At 42.6% G+C, this 17,653-nt stretch overlaps 1 protein-coding gene across 5 annotated transcripts in view; it reads left to right on the top strand.

Annotated features, from left to right (window-relative positions):
* The first annotated feature begins 491 nt into the window (after positions 1-491).
* Ccser2 (coiled-coil serine rich 2) overlaps positions 492-17,653 on the top strand; it is a 93,906-nt gene continuing 76,744 nt past the window's right edge. For 4 of the 5 annotated variants that reach the window (XM_030248048.1, XM_006519606.4, XM_006519605.3 and 1 more), the window contains exon 1: positions 492-791. The gene's annotated coding sequence lies outside the window, so the exon portion shown is untranslated. The remainder of the gene's footprint in view (positions 792-17,653) is intronic. The other variant, NM_027045.1, reaches the window with a different exon arrangement.

The raw sequence follows: 17,653 nt of genomic DNA, 5'->3' as shown, positions 1-17,653 counted from the left end.
TCTAGGGTCAGATAAATATCACCGTCAATGCTTTTAATAGACAGCCAGATACTGAAGGCTTTCATGATGGTGACTCTCAACGACTTGTCTGACCATCTAGGAAGGAGGGAGAGATGGCATTTGGAATGGGATTGGGATCCACAGCCTCATAAAATAGCTCCAATTCTCAGCTCTCAGTGTTTTATCGCAATCTCCGCTCAGATTCAGTATGCACGGCTGAGGCATAGCCAGCCACAGTCAGGCCAAAACAAGACGTAAAGTGGGGAAGTCATGCTTGCTCCAGTGTTCAGATCACTCCTGTCAGACTGGAGCCGGAGCTGACAGGTTTGGTTGTGGTCAAGCTGCACATTTGAATCCAGCCAAGAGACCGGAGTGAAAGGTTCAAGCCAGGAAAAGACCTGAGTCAGGGGGTAAAAAGGCAAGGTCAGTGGATCAGGGCGGAGCCTGCGAACGGCTGGCGCGAGGTTGGGGCGGGCCCGGAGGCGGGGTCTAGTCCAGTGAGACTCGCGCCTGCGCAAGGACAGACCGGGAGGCGGGGCCGCGCACGCGTAGTGCGAGGGCCCTGGAGGGCGGAGTCCAGGAGGGTGCCGGCCTAGGGAGGGGGCGCGGCGTCGGTGAAGTCCGGCGCTCCCGCAGGCCGAGGAGGCGATGCTGGCTGCTGCGGGGCAGGCGGCTGGACAGACCGGGATGTGACGGAACTGCCTCTCGCCTCTCTCCCATCCTCGGGCGGGCAGGTCGCTGGGCGACCGGCAGCCGGGCCGCGGCCGAGGAGGCAACGCGACCTCCGCACGGTGAGAGTCGGGGGTCAGGGCCGGGGTCTCGGGGCGCCCGAGGCTGCCTGGCTCCGGGGCGCAGCGCGGGCGGACGGAGGGCCGGGTGTCCTTGGCCAGCAGCGCTCTGGGACGACCCTCGGAGCCCCCGCCCCCTCTCCCGAGCCGCCTGCTGTGCAGCGGGCAGGCCGGATGCCCCTGCTCGGTGGTGCTGTGACGGGAAGGGGCCGCGGGATGCCCGGGCTGCAGCCTTCCTGCACCGGGAAATCAGGGCGAGGCAGAGATGCCCTGGGATTTCAAAGCCTGGATGCTCGCGTTGGTGAGGGAAAGTACCTGAGAGCCCGGAATGAGTGGGATTTTTTTTTTTTTTTTTTTTTTAAATCACTGAGTCAAAACAAAGACACGCCCTAAAACACGTCTTGAGAACTTTGGTGGATTACGGGGCGTCTGTAGGTTCAGGTGCTTTACGCCCCTCCTCTCCCTCTTTTGGACGTCTATTTTTATACATTTTTTTTAAAAATGTACCTACTTTCTTGACAAAGTAAAGGGAGGGGGCAATCCATTTGAGGTGGTCGTTGCTCGTAAAGCCTGATTTTGAATTTCAATAATTGCAAATTCATCTTTGCTGGCTACCTAGCCAATTAGGTTTGCTGATCATAAAATAGGCCTTAGCCATGGAAATGACTAGTGCACAGACTCTTCGCCGTTCAAGATTGGAATGCCCTGTTTCACTTAAGGAGAGAGAAAAACCAGGTGGTTCACGCCTTTATCCTGGCATTCAGGACGCAGAGGCAGGTGGATTTCTGTGAGTTCCAGGCTAACCTAGTCTACATAGCAAGCTTCAGAATAGCAAAAACTACCTGGACCTTGTCTCAAAAAACCCAAGCTGGGGGAGGACGGTTATGAATGAGAATAAGCATTTACCTTTTTTTTTTTTTTTCAGAGTAGCCGTTTGAAAAAGCATTTTTTTTGGGGGGGTCAAGAACATTAAGTATTAGTGAGACATATGTATTTAGACAGTTGATTAAAGTATCATCATTTAGATTAAAAAACTGGAATCAAATTTAATGCAAAGGATAACTATAAAGTATGCGTTAAAATGTATAGTGTATAATTGGTAAGGGATGTAAACGTTGATGAAGGGTTTGCATTGGATGAAGTCAGTCTTCTTTCCAGACTTTATTAATGTTTGTCTCTCTTAATTTGTTAGAGTGCATTGCTCTTCTCTTATATGGTGGTTTTCTTCCTTGTTCTCAGCAACACTGACCTCAGTCTCTAGGTTAAAAATACTTAACAACCCTTAACCTGTAATTTGTTCTGTTTCTTTAATACGTCATAACAAGAAAGCCAGAAGCCGCCCTTCGCGCAGGAACTTTTTTATTCTACCTTCCCTCAGGTAGAATCTTTTTGCTTGTTGCCATATTGCTTTTACTATTGTGGGTGAAGAAGAGAATTTTAATTTCATGGTTAGAATTCCTTCAGTCTTTTCCAGTTTCTGGTGCTTGTCTGCGTTCTCGTTTCGTCTACAGTTACACATGTCCTCTCCATGGGACTGTTTGCAGTTCACAGACGATGGCATCTTCCTTTGTTTCCTGGGTCCAGAATTGTCTTCCTAGTAAACATCTTGCATCCCCGCTAGAGCATTGAGCTTGAGTCTTGTCTGGGCATTTCATCTCTTGTTTTCACTGCTCCAGCAGCACCAGGCCACGCTGCACTGAGCAGTTCATCAATTAGGAGTTAACGATTTGCTGATATAGGTCTTCCCCAGGCTTCTGAGTTTCTTCTTATGTTTGCTGCTACAGCACATACTGCTAAAATCTATTTACTCAGTGCATTTTGAGGAAAGGGTCCAGGCTTGAGTGCAGATTTAAGATAAGCTAAATATGTTTGGACTCTCTTAGTACCAGAAAAATTGGAAGAAAAAAATCAGTATTTTAAAAAAATGACTTTTAGAGAAATTGTATGTACTGGTGTTTTACCTGCTATTCTGTGTGTGGGTGTCAGATCTCCGGGAACCAGAGTTACAGACGGTTGTAAGATGACGTGTGGTTGCTGGGAATTGAACTGGGGTCCTTTGAAAGAGCAGCCAGTGCTATTAACTGCTGAGCCATCTCTCCACCCCCAACATTACTACTTTTATTTGTTTAAGGATGAAATAAGAGCTGATACTGTTTGGGATGACATCCTGGTTATGAGAGGAAAAAAGTCGTTCTACTTGAAGATGGAGGAATGAAGGCCATGGCCAGTAAGGGTTAGTCTAGAACTTTATTTTGAGGTGCAGGGGTTTGCCCACAGCTATGACTAGAAAGGGACAGGTCTGGGAACTTGGGCGTCCTTTGGCCATCTTTGTAGTTTACTTTTACTCCCCTCTATCCTAATTCTAAATACGTTTCTTTTTTTAAATTGCATTCATCTATCCTGTGAGTGTGCTCTTGCTCATGCGCCTGTGCTCAGTGCGTGCACTGGGACCTGGGTGAGTAGGTCCTCTGTGGGAGTGCATTCCCTTTTGCCAGCATGTGGGTGCGGGCGATAGGCTTGATGACAAACAAGTACCTTGAGAGTCTCACTGTAACCCAGGCTAGCCCAGAACTCAATGGGTTGCTTAGCTCAGTCTGAGCTCAAATCTCTGCAGCCCCACCTTACCCCCTAGCCTTCTGAGTGTCAGGGTTACAGAAAGGAGCCATCAGTGCCTAGCTTCTAATTTTTAATGAAGGGTTTACCATCCTGGTTCAGTACGAGAGAAATGGATATTTATTATAAAAGGGCTATGTTGGTAGATATTAAATTGGAAAGATTTAGCAGATCATTTGGTTTACTGCTAAAATAGCTTTGAATAACTAAAGCCTGAAAAAGCAAGTAGCTTGCCTCTGTCTCCATCTAACCTCTGTGTCACAGTTCCTGACCTCTTGTTTGCTTGCTTCTCACTGTTCCAGAGAGCAGTCCGTTTGTGCTTTCCTCCTCGCTAGCTGCTACCACTCCTTGGGACCCAGAGCCCTTGAGTGGCTGGGAAACGTGACACCTCATTTGGGAAAATAGGAGAAACTGGACCTTTACCACTCCTGACTGGAGCTTGATAATAAGTTGGTGTTGGGAGCCTCTGGTTGCCATATGGAGACTGCACAGTTCCTTCTGGTGGTAAAGTGAGATTTTGGTATAACTGGGCTACAGCTGGTTAATAGCATGGCTAGAATTACATGTATGGTTTGCCTGTTGTGAAAACAGCTGCTCTGAGTACTCCTGTGATAAAGTTGATAATTGTAGATTTATGCATCTTGCACATCAGTTTTCAACTACTCGAATAGTGTAGTAGGCCTCACTAGTTCTAGAAGACAATAAGCAATTCCTAGTTTCTTATCAATTTCAAATAATTTTATACCACTGGTTGGTGTATAAATGCAACCTTTAATCTGGGCTTTAGTATTTGATGGTTTTCTTTTTGCTAGTTTTTATACCATTGGGTTAATTGTGCTGTGTTACAGGAAATAGTTCCTTACTTCTAAGTGGACAAGTGCCTTGGTTATTGTTTTGTAAGCAGTGCAGTTAGTCTATTTAGGTGACTTAGATGGCCTTACTAAAATGCCACTCCCTGTCCTGTCAGGACTCTGCAGTTCACATATGGCCACATAGTCATCTTTTTTTTTTTTCTCCCTGAGGCTAAAGGCCCTTGGGAGGGAGGAATTACAGCATCAGAGGCTATGAACGTTTTATCAGTTTCAAAAGCTCTTGCTAGCTTTACTTTAGAAAGATCTGCACTTCTCCCAGCAGAATTTTAGTTGAATAATTTGTCATACTTTCATTGCCTTTTGTTTTGAGTTAGTCTTTTCAACAATAAGGATAAGAGGTCTTTCTGTCTCACAATTAAAAAGACACTTGCAGGTTTTATCCCAGTTTTATTCTCTCCTCTCTGTGGATGGGTTGTCATTTACCCACAAAGTCACTGAAATAGTTTTACTAATTTTTATTAGCATTAACACTCCAAATATTATTTTTGTTATGTTTTATATTTAGTTATTGAGACAGAGTTTCCTGAAACCCTGTCTGACTTTGAGTCCTGGTCCTTCCTATTCTACCTTCCATGAATTATAGGCCTCACTTAGTTTTTAGTACTGAACACTTGGTAGCTTTTGAAAATTTTATAGAATAATTGACTTTTAAAAATACTTTGTGCTGGGCGTGGTGGCGCAGGCTTTTAATCCCAGCACTCGGGAGGCAGAGGCAGGCGGATTTCTGAGTTTGAGGCCAGCCTGGTCTATAGAGTGAGTTTCAGGACAGCCAGGGCTATACGGAGAAACCATGTCTCGAAAAAACAAAAAAAACCCAACAACAACAAAAAATACTTTGTAATTTTGTCTTTTAATTGTGAGGTGTATGATGGTACCCCTAGAAGTCTTATCTGAGAACCCCCTTGAGCAGGGATTGTAGGCATGAGCCATATTTCTGGTTGGTGCTTGCTTTTGAGAGATGAATTCTGGGCAAAAGTATTACTGTGAGTATCCAGCAGGACGGTTCCCAGACTTTTCAGACTTAGAACCCCCTTGCACTTTTAAATATTCTTGAATACTCTAACGGGCTTTTGCTTATATGATTTATAATTTTTGATATTTATCAAGGTATACATTTATTTTTGAATGCTTAAAGTAACAATAAATCTATGATATTAAAATTGTGGTACATTTTGGACAAACCAAAGAGTTCATGAATGTAGTGTATTTGTGAAAGTTTTTGTTTGTTCAGAAGGTCATTTCTGATTTAACTTGAATTGTTAAAAAGCTACACAACAAAACCTTGTTATCTGCTCCTTTTTTGGACAGTGATGTATTCTAGGTAGATAAGATAGCCCAAAACAATAGTTATCAGGTATACTCCACTGGCATGCCATTGTTTCTAACTACTGCAACTTAGAAGGTAGGCTTTTTGTAGCATCATTTAATGGGTGAGATGGAAAGGAATCTGTTGAAGATAAAATAGGTGTCTCTAGGAAGCTATGGGCTAGGATCTGGTCTGCCTTCACTTTAAAAGGCACTCTTCCAAATGTGTATTATCTTATTGCTGGGCTAAAGATTTGACTTCTTTTACGCATTTGAAAGAGGTATTTAAAACCAAAACAACAGTTGAAAAGTTTCTGCTTACCTTTTTGCGTCATTTAATAGCTTAGTATGATTGAATATGGCTGGAGGGTCATCTTTGAGGATAGTTGGTTTTAAAAATACTGTATGCTATCTCGTGGGGAGACGGCTGATATAACAGTGTAGAAATATATTAAACTGTGTTTCTCATAGGAGGTAATCGAAATCATGTGAAGTTAAGTCTGGACCCTGAGTTGGAAATGCAGATTGAACATAGTTCTTGAAAGATAAAAGACTGAGTAACTCTTTGTAAGAGGATGAGAATGTGGACTGGCAATTTAGAAAGAGCTGAGATTGAAATAGTTTGTCTACACACGCGCGCACACACACACACACACACACACACACACACACACGTATTCTTTTTTTCCTACTGCTCTGTGATATATTGTACCTAATTTTGTGACACATCTAATTCCAATCCAGTTGTGTGCTTGTCAGTGATAAGGGCTGAGTACAAAGTATGAGTGAGTACTGGATAACATGACACTGGAAGAAGGGAAGCGACTTCTGGGAAATAAGAAATCACCCAGTTCAAAGGAGTGACCAAGAAAGCAAGGCCTGGGATATGGTACTTTTAGGAGATTTAAGAATAAGTGAGAGAGACCAAGGACATATAACATTCTGTACTTGGAATGCCATTCCAGGCCATAGTTACTTCTGGTTGATGTGCCCTCATGTGACAGTTTCTGTTGGTACTGACAACCCTCCCACCCCCATTATTTTCTCAGCAGTCTGTAGCTTCCGGTCTCTTTTGGTTTGTAACTTCTGATTGCTAGGTTGCCAGTGCTAGGGTGTGACTCAGCCTACCGAGAGAGCAGCCAATCAGAATGTTCCTTTCTTTATGAGTAAACTGAACAGGCAGAAAATATGAGTAATCCTTGAGTTGCTCTTGTCTAGTGAGTTAGTTGACTTTATGTTTCAGGGTGAATCTTTGGTTTTAGAGATTTCTGATTGCTTAAGTTGAGGCCGTGAGCTATGAGGAGATAGAGGGTTCTTAAAGGCTACATCCATGAGAAAGAACTTTTTTCCTATTTTTCTTTTTGATTGGTAGCTTAATTTGAATATGAGTGGCCCAGTTTTGGGATTCTTGGCCTTAAAATGGGTCTGATTATTATAATCAATGAAGAATCTTTTTTTTTTTTTTTTTTTTTTTTTGAGTAGAGGTTTTACTATGTAGCTCTGGCTGGCCTGCAACTTAAAGAGATCCCCTTGCCTCTGCGTTTTGCTTGCTGAAGCAGAAGCTTGGTGGTCCATAGCTTCTGTTTTTATGTTAGGTATGCAAAGGCCAGGTGACATCCTGTGCTACCACATGTTTTCTATTTCTTTTTATTCTTCACCTGTTCAAATGCATTAGGAACAATCTCCTATCCTACGGTTTTGGGTTGCCTGCCTAGCCACCTCCCCACACTAAGATGTGATCTCTGATGAGTGAGCTGCTAGTATACACGAGGGACAACAAAGAGGCAGCATCAAAGGTTCTTTGACTTGTTCTTGTCATCATATTAATGATATTTGGTTGCAGCCTGAGTGCTTTGTGGAAATTTGAGAGCTTTCTCAGACCATTATGTCTTGGCAGCCAATGTTAGGGTTGAGAGTTACAGTTTCCTCAGAAGACCACAGCTGAGAAAGGCAAGAACTCTTCATAACAGCCCTTAAGTGTGGAGAATGGCGTTGGTGTTATTTTGGACAGAGATGTTGGTAGGGCAGCTTACGGGAAACAATCAGGTGGTATTTCTTTTCAAGGGATGGAGAGGCAGAAAGGCCTTTTTCTTTGTCCTCCCTACTTTCTGTTTCATCATAGTCTGGACTTGTCAACCCTTTTTTTTTTGGGCATTATCTAGAGTTAGGTACTTGACTGTGTGGCCTATCTTGCAGTTGTGCTTCTCTGGGATTTGAGAGCTTTTACATTGCTGATGTTTTCAGTCTTTGCTTTAAGAATAGACCAAGTCCGAATAGATACAGTCATCGATCCATTTAAGATGGTGGAGCACTTACTTGGCATAGGACAGGGAACTAAACAACTTTTGTGCCTTTTTGGAGCTTACATACAATGAGAGGATACAGAAAGAAATGAGTATGTAGTATCTCAACTGTTACAGTCTTGTGGAGGAAGCAGAGTGAGTTGGGAAGAACATGGGTGGGGAGCTGCTAACCACTCAAGATGGTTAGGCAAGCAAAAGTGTGGTCTCTGCAGACTCCGGAAAAGAAATGCTTTTTATAATGAACAGTTTTTAGTGTGTTATGCCATGTGCATGTGTGTGCATGTTGGTGTGCATATTTGTGTGTGTGTTGAGTATCTTCCTTAGTTGATTTCCACCTTGTTTTTGAGGCAGGGTCTCTCATTGAACCTGAAACTCATCAGCTCAGCACGTCTCATTGACCAGTGAGCTCCAGGGATGTTGTTTGCCCTGCCCAGCACTAGCATGACAGATGCATGTCACTACGCCTAACTTCTTATGTGGGTGATGTGGATCTGAATTCAGGTCCTCATGCTTTATTGACCCAGACACCTTCCCATCCTTTAGTGGAGAGAAACATTTGATAACCACGGAACAGGATGCCTCTGCTGGGTATGCCTGGTCTCTTTTCAGAGTGCTGAGTATGGCAGTGAGGCAGACAGTGATGTCTGATAGGTGGATTGGGTGGAGGGAGTCAGACCATCTCTGGTTGTCTAGACTCTAAAAGTGCAAAGACAATGTAGAATTTCACCTTCGTTTGCTTGTTTATTTGCCCTCCCAGTTGCAAATCAAGGTCTCCACCACTGAGTGACAGCTTTAACTTCGATTTTTTTAAACGATTCTCCTTGCTGCTAAGTAGAGAATGTCAGCATAAGGGAAGAATGCGATCATTTAGCCAGCTGCAACAGTAATTCTGGTTAGTGATGGCATTGATTTTAGACAGGAGTTGGGAGAAGTATTACAAATTCTGCATACATTTTTTAATACAGAGACAACGATTTGATGATGGATTGGATGTGGCCTGAAAAAACTCAGGTAGAGTTTACACTAATCAGTAAGACTGCATAAGAAGCAGCTCTTAAGGGGAAAATAATTTATGACTTTAATCTTGGATGTGCTAAGTTAGCTGTGAAGACACTGTAGGTATCTGGGTGTACTTGAGTCTGCAATTCACTGTAGAGGTCTGGGATAAAGATGCAAATTTCCAGGGATTGGCAGTCAGCATTTAATGCTCAGAGAACTGAGTAATAGAGTTTGGGAGTGATTGGCTGGAGAAGTCCAGGGATGTTCTTTGAGATCTTAGAATGCAGAGAAATAGAGGCAGATAGACAGATGTGCGCTCTCTCTCTCTCTCTCTCTCTCTCTCTCTCTCTCTCTCTAACACACACACAGACACACACACACACAGACACACACACACACACACACACACACACACACACGGGGGTGGGGAGGCAGAGGGAGAGGGAGAAAGAGAGAGAGGCAAAAAGTAAGTGGTTCCAGGACAGCTAGGGAAAACCTGTCTCAAAAACTCAGTGAAAGATTAAAAAAAAAAAATTAAGAAAGTGGTGTCCATGAATTCAAATGAAATGTTTTATAAGTGAGTGGTTTATTATGTTAGATTGAGGCCTAATTGTTGATTGTTAGGTCTAACTGATAGGTTTCTGGGGAAGTGGTGGAGGTAAAACTTAATTTGGATTACATGGAGAGGTGGCAAAGAAGAATTGGAGACAGTGGGGTAAATAGTATTTTCAAATAGTTAATCAGTGAACTTGGAAAAGTAGCTGTGGAAGCATGTGGAATCAAGCAGCAGTTATTTTAAAATACAGGTATTTTATAGTGTATTTGCTTATACACTTAAATTATATACAGTTAATGAAATGATCCAAAAAAAGGGGGAAAATGCAAGGGGCATTTCTTTGAGGCTATCTCCGTCATTAGTACTCTTGATCTTAGCCAAAGGGCTGAGAACTGAACCAGTGTTCCTTTTCTCTTTCATGATAGCACTACTAGAAGGACTAAATGATCAAATACATGACCCTGTGAGGAACATTTTGCATCCAAACTCTAACATATGCCCATGTGTATTTTCTTCCTTTTTTTTTTCCTTAGATAAAGGTCGTGGCTGACTGAAAGAGGGTAGAATAACCAAGTCCTTTCATTATTCCCTAGTGGAGGTTGATGCATTCTCACCAGTTCAGAATTGCAGGTTTATACACAGGTTGACCACATTTTAGGAAATTCTTAGGGAATCAGCATAATAGCCTCATATTTACTAACATTAGTTTTAGCAGTTTTGTTCTTGACTTTAGAGTTTCTGAATCTGAGCAGGTCCGTTGTCATCTCTGGCTCCTTGTCCTCGGAAGCGACTTTTCATTCTTTTATGCCTTGTCTTCACTTTGTGCCAACCCCATTTCCCTGAGGACTCTCCTGTTTCCCTGATGCTTTCTGTTTCAGTCTTACAAGGAAAATTCAGAAGAGCCTCTCTGAGCTCCTTTTCTTACTGTCTGTTGTGGCTCTAGGAAACTGAGACATTGGAGATCCACATTCTTTTGCACATGCTATTCCTCATTTTCTAAGCTATCCTTCAGCATCTCAGTACCTCATTCAGTTGCTTCATCCTTCTCAGTGTTGTTGTTTGAGACACTATGATCTCATAGTGTAGTTCATGTTAACCTTGATTACACCGTCTGGAGTCAAAGGTGTCACTTCTAGGAAAGTTCGCTTTCCTGACAGCTCCCTCTTAGCTTATAGTTCCAGGTTATAGATACTCTGGATTTTTGTTCATTGAATGACTAAGTAAAATATCAATATTGATCCAGTTATGAGTGTAGGCATGAGAGGACAACTTCTGAAAATTGATTCTCCCCTTCTGCTCTGGGTTCTAGAGATGGAATTCAGGTGGTCAGACTTGCACAGAAAGCACTTCTACATGTTCATCCATCTCTGGCTCATATAGCTTCCTTAAAGACAGAGCCATACAGAAATAACTGTAGAGCACTAATTGTATATTTAAATATTCTTGTCAGCCAATGTAAGAGTTAGTGACAATTTTACTATATATGGCAAATCTATTTGTGTTTGGGATTCGCCTGCCGTTCTCATTATCTTCTCCCTTATATTTCCAAGGATATTGCCCTTAGTCATCCTCCACTCTGAAAGTCAGCCTGTCTTAAAACTCATTAAAAAAAAAAAAAAAAAAAAAAACAAGACCCAAACCAAACAACTCATTCCTTAAATGTGATCTACCCACTAAGAGCTTCATTAGTTCTTGTCACCATCTCATAGGCCACTTAGAGTTCTCTGTGGTCTGACAATTAGAATTACTGTGCTCCATTAGAATTCGCCAGACATTTTCTGGCAACTGCTGTGGTCCTGACTTGTTAGTGCTAGGAGCAAGAGGCTGAGGAAGAGAAGGTCAGTTTGCAGGTGATTGTCATATCATGTGTGGATACAGTAACTGCATTAGTGGTAGAGCATCTGCGGCACTCCGGGAAGACAGGAAGCAGCCAAGTGTGTTTGCCACATACTACCTAACACAACCTTTGACAGTTTACCCAAGTCAGACTGTGCCTTCCTAGGGCAGCATCAGATCCCACTAGATAAAGCTTTAACCTTCCAAGCGTTCCCTTCTACTTCAGATGGCCGCAGCAAGCCCCCGTTTGTGGCTTGTGCTTGTGACTGACACGCCATGTAAATCAGGTTTTACCTGAGTCTCTCCTGGAGTTCAGTTTGCTCATAGATACTACAATGGACATTATAAAAGGTGTAGGTGGCTAGCCACAGGACCAGGGCAGGCACATTGGGAGCTCCTGCTCTTTGGGGCGGATCTCCCTTTAGGTAGCTCTTCATGTCCACCACTCCAGACATTTGCTGAACACTGTTCTTTGTGTCTTTATGGAGGTGTCATGATGTGGGGACAGTTGATTACACTGTTAGCCTTTAGCGATCAGTCTGACCTTCAGCCCTGTTTCCCTCTCTGGAAGTTTAGGCGTAGAACTGAAAGTCCACCTTTCTAATCATGCCCCTGCCCTGAGGTTATATAAGGGCACAGACTCCCGTTAGCATACAAAGGAAGTACTCCGGAGAGTCTAGGGTTTTTAGTAGCTGTCTGCCAAGAAGACCAGGGGAGAGCACAGATTTGTATTTTTCATTATATAATATCGCAGGCATCTTGGGATAGTGAATATCTTTCTCATATATTTTTTAGGTTTTACTTCTTTTGCTACCAGCTACTTTAACATCTTTATTACTATTTTTACACGATTTTAAGTCCTCTTTTAATAGCTTTGGCCTTAACTATCTTGTCATCCAGTTTATCAGATACTTTATTTTCAGAGTATTTTTCTTGGGGGGGGGAACTATATGCCTTCTCCCTCTGTTTACAGAATAAAGACCCCAAACATCAAAACCTGGACAGCAAAGTTTTTAACTCAGACTCCACTGTGTTCTGCTTTGTACATCTTCTAGCTAGTAAAGCTTTTACATTCTCCTCCAAATGCTTGCCACACTGTTTTTTTTTTTTTTCTGCCGTTCTTGTTTGAATCATCTTTCCCCCCTGCCAACAGTCTCACTTTTGCTTTCTTAAACTCACTGTGAGCCTTTGCATCCTCGACACCCTCTCATTCCTTGGCTTCAGCGTGTCAGCGTGTCTCCTTCCTCTTCATTTGCTCTCACTGGCCTTGAGTCCTGTATTCAGTTTTCTTGCTAAGCTTGATGCAGTTACTTCATCACTCCTGGGATTCCGTTCTCTTGTCTCTTGTTTGTTATTAGCTGTCAAGTCTTGATGGATCTGTTCTTTCTCCATTTCCTTGGACTGTCTGTCTGAAGAGACTATCATAAAATGCCCCTTCAGAGTAAATCTGCTTAGTTTCTGATTTTCTATATAATTTGTGTTTAGGAAACAGGTACTGGTTATAGAAGAAGCACAAAAAACATAGTATTTTTTGTGTTGACCTCCCTAGAATAGTAATTGAACCATAGGATAATTCTTCTCAATCTACTAAAGGTTACTTTCCCAATATCTCCATTAGATACATTGTTATATATATATTTTTTTCCTTTTTCCCAGAAATTTTATTTCAGGGAATACTATTTGCTAAGATTATTAGGAAAAAGCATGGAAATTGTTTTCTGGTTGGGAGAATTTTTGGAAGCAATCTTAACAGTTTTACAAACATATTCTTTTTTTTTTTTTTTTTTTTTTGGTTTTTGAGACAGGGTTTCTCTGTGTAGCCCTGGCTGTCCTAGAACCCATTTTGTAGACCAGGTTGGCCTTGAACTCAGAAAATCGCCTGCCTCTGCCTCCCGAGTGCTGGGATTAAAGGCGTGAGCTACCACGCCTGGCTATGCATTTCTTTTTAATTTCCTCTGTTTACTTATGTGCCTGAGTGAGCCTATGTGTACCATGTATACACAGGTGCTCTTAGAGGCCGGAGGGCATTAAATCCCTTGGAGCTGGAGTTGTGAGAGGCTGTGAGCTGCCTGATGTAGATTCTGGAACACTGAACTTGGGTCCACTGTAGAAGCAGTAAGTGCTCTTAATTACTAAGCCATATCTCCAGCCCCAGCAGGCATGATTTCTAGTGGAATGAAAACTATGTTTAGAAGTTTGCAAGTAAGAACTTGATCCTTAGTGCCCTAATGGCTCCCGGTGCCTCAACTGAAGGAAGATTGTGAGACAGACAGAACATAGCTTTAGTGTGGAGAATTTTAAGCTAATTCTTGAGTAGTACTTTGAGGAGCAGCTGCTTCGCTGTCAGTTAGTAACGGGATAATGGGAAAATCTCTTACATGTTCCTGGAACCTACACAAGAGGCAGTAAAGTCATTATTGTAACTCCACGTCACTCTTAAGGGTGTTTCTGAACTGTTTGAAGAAGTCCTCTAGGAATCTGGGTGTAGGTATAGAAAAGCTCTTTAGTTTCTGGAAACTGTCCTTTGATGGCCAACAATAAGTCTTAGATAGAATTTGTCTGAGTTGTAACATTTACACAGTAAAGTCTTTAAAAGTTAAGGGTTGCTTGGCATGGTGGCACACATTGTAATCCCAGCACTTTGGGGGCTGAGGTAGAAGGATTCAAGGCTGAACTCTACTGGGAGAACCTGCCTCAAAAACAAAAGGTCAAAAGCTTTGAGTTCCTTGTATTTGGAATGACTTAGCACTCACTGCAGAATAATGGAATGTGTAGTTTGTGAACATTTTGCAAAGGGTTTTTTTTTTTTTTTTTAATTAGCTGTTGCTGTTGCTTTCTGACCCTTATTCATTTTCTGACAAATTTAGGTGGTCACATGGCTGCCAGTAGATTCTTACTTGGATATTTCCTTGGAAAATCTGTGCATAGTTTGTAGTATGTCAGTTTGAACTCACAGGTGGGGTGTATTTGGGATTTTATCAGTCTACCTAGGGCCTTCTCATTGAACAGGAGAGAAATGGAGAAGGCTTCAGAGAAAAATTTCAGGACCACCACAGTTGAGAGTCATTTTCAGCCAACTGAGTAGTACACTGTGTGCTTTGGAAAAGAACCTTGAAAGGGCATTGGGTGATCAGAATTCCTGAAGGCTAGGTAGGGAATAATGGAAAAAGAATAACAAAGTTAAAATTTGAAGGGCTTTGGAGTATGTGTGTATGTGTGTGTGTTGTGTATGTGGTATGTATGTAGTGTGTGTGATGTGGTATGTGCTATTTGTGAGTGTGTGGTGTGTATGTGGTGTGTGTGTAATGTTGTATGTGATGTGGTGTCTGTGTGTGTGGTGTGGTGTGGTGTGTAGTGTATATATGTATGTGGTGTGTACACACTGGAGATTGAACCCAGGTGTCATCCTAGGCAAGTTACCTTATTACTAAGCTATATTCTTAGCCTGTTTTATATTTTTAATTTGGGGCAGCATCTGGCTAAGTAGCTTCATCTGGCCTTGAACTCCCTACATAGTCTGGCCTTGAACCTGTGGTGCTCCTGTCTTAGTCTCCCAGTTGCTAGGAGATAGGCTGTGTCACCAGGCCCAGATTGCCTTTGATAATCCTAGCTGCCCTCACTAATCATCTCTGTGTCCAGATGGATGGATGATGCTTCCTCAAGGGTCAGTTTACTTAAATCTGAGTACTCAAATTATCAACCTTGCAGGAGTGTGAGATACAAAGACCTGACATACAAATGCCTAGCTAATACCAGTTGCTCTTAGCACTGTGGGGGGCATTTTGGAGAACCACAGGGAGACTTTAAGACCAGTATGCTATAATTTTAAACAGTAGTTCTGGAAAAACTTTAGAAAAAAATGGATCAAAGAGAGCAAAAGGGAAGCAAGGAATTAAGGCTGGCTTGTGCTAGAACACTGGTTAGTGATGGTGGGTTTGGACAGGTGAGGTAACAGAACCAGGGACGTGGAAGGAGAGAACCCACTCCTGAGCTCCCCACTTCCTGCACTGTGGCCAGTGCCCTCTATAGCGTGCATACACATGCACAATGGTAGTGATAAGTGCGGTTCTTAAAAGGATGGTAAGGTTCTAGCTTAGGAAATGAGGTTGATGTTGGAAGGACCGGTGGTTGTGTTTGAGAATTTTGACACACTGCTCATACATTGTATTCTTTAAACTTGAGATATCTGAAAGAGCTGGGAGAGTTACACGGATGTGGACAGAGTACTCAGCGTAACATTGTACAGTGTATTGTGTTGTGCATGCGGATTCCTGTTTACTCTAAAATATAATTACATTATTTATCCCTCCTTTTTCCTCTACCCCTCCCATGCCCAGTCCCCGTCCCCAATTCAAGCCTTTGCTTTTATTCATTGCTGTTGCATATACCTATAAACAAATCAGCATATAACTACACCGTGCTGAGCTGTTCAGTATTCTAGATAATTTGTTTCTAGGGTTGACCCCTTGGTATTGGGCAAACAATCTTGGGTGTTGTTCCTGGGGAAAGCTGATGCTTCCCCTCTCAGCATATAGCTCTTCAGTCACCCAGGCACCATGAACAGGGCCACTTATGCATCGGGATGTTAACTGTGGGAGTTGTCTCAGGTGCTCCTCAGGCAGCCATGTTGTTGAGCTTACGTGAGTGTAGCTTCGCTTTCCTGTCATAGTTAGAAAGCACATAGTTAGAACAGATTTCCTGGGCTCCTGATTCTTGCAACCCCTCTGCTTCCTCTTTCTAGCTGTACCCTGAACCGTACGTAGTTGAAGGAGTTGTGTTGAAGGTGTATCAGTTGCTCAGTTTTTGCTTATATTCCGACTAGTTGTGGCTTCCTGTAATGGTTTCCTTCTGCAGCAAAAAGAAACTTCCTCGATGAGCATCAGCTCTACACTTCCTTTAGTTACAGAGATAAGTATTTAGAATGCAGTAAGCAATTATATTGTTTAAACAAGTGGCATTACTAGGTCTTCTTCCAAGACTCATGGCCTCTTTGGCCAGTGTAGTTGTCTGTTTACTATTCTGAAAAAGTGTTGAGTATGTGGTGTGTGTGTAATGTTGTGTGTGATGCAGTATGTGGTATGTGTGTGTGTGTTATGTTGTGTGTGATGTGGTGAGGTGTGTGTGTGTGTGTAGTAAATGTGTCAAGGACCTGTGTGTGAACTTGGCTGACTGCCATTACGCAGAGGCGTCTGGAGTACTTCATACTTGGGTAGGACTTCTGGTTGCTTCCCTCCTTTGGAAGTCTTGAGTGTGCTTTCTGGGACTATGAAATTTAGTCCTCAGGGAGGGGACTTCCAGGTCAGATCCAGTTTGGGTCCTCTGGGTCCTGTGTCTGAAGGGCGTGGAGTCTTTACCGATAGGGATGTACTTTCTGCCTCTGGGGGAAAAACCAAGGACAACAGCAGTAAGGCCTATTATTTTAACACAGTTCACGGCTTCTCATTTTGTATGGCTTACTGCACTGTGATAACCACATCTAGCTGGCACCTGCTGTATTGGCAAGGTTATGGGTGAATAGAACAGATATAGAACATTTATATTGTCTTATGAGATTCTGTGGGTGATGCTGGAAAAAGAACTGTGTGGGATGGAATTATTCACGAGATTGACGGTAGATCAGTTTTTTAGAGTGTGTAACCTTTTGAGGGTAAAGCAGCTGAATCCTGGAGGTTGGTTGAGGAATAGAAGGGCAGATAAGGCAGCAAGGCATTCACTTCTTTGTACTAGCCACTAGGTGGCAGTGTCACCTCAAGTTAGCTGGAGAAGTTTGTACTGGGTTGTTGGGTCTTTATGTGTCTAGGAATACTTGAGAGGAAAAAGTTTCATAGAAAGTTATATAAAATATTTCATGTTGTCTGTGTTTAGGTATTACTGTGCTCAGTATGTTTAAAGGAGTTGCATTAGAAAGAAAAGAGAGTTTTGGGGGGAAAAAGTGTAAAAGCTGGGCTTGGTGGTGCACACCTTTAGTCCCAGCACTCGGGAGGCAGAGGCAGGTAGATTTCTGAGTTCAAGGTCAGCCTGGTCTACAAAGTGAGTTCCAGGACAGCCAGGGCTATACAGAGAAACTCTGTCTCGAAAAACCAAAACAAAACAAAAAACCCAAAACAACACAAAAAACAAACAAAAAAAAAAAAAGAGAGAGAGAGAGTTTTGGTAGAATAGAAATTAGTTGTACTTTGAATAGTATGGTCAGTCAGCTCTGCAGTGAGCAGAGCCCTACCCCATCCCTCCACCCCCACGTTCTTAGGAAGTACTCTGCCTGGTTGTGATGCCCATGAGAAAGACTTCTGAACTTTGCAATGCAGTGTAGTGCTCCCAGACTGTCTTGATTGAGTGACTCCATAGAAATGCATTCTTAATGGTGTCTACACATATCTCACT

This window comes from Mus musculus, chromosome 14 (assembly GCF_000001635.26).
Source record: "Mus musculus strain C57BL/6J chromosome 14, GRCm38.p6 C57BL/6J".
In the NCBI taxonomy this organism is placed as follows: domain Eukaryota; kingdom Metazoa; phylum Chordata; class Mammalia; order Rodentia; family Muridae; genus Mus; species Mus musculus.
This window is presented reverse-complemented; position numbering and strand designations above follow the sequence as displayed.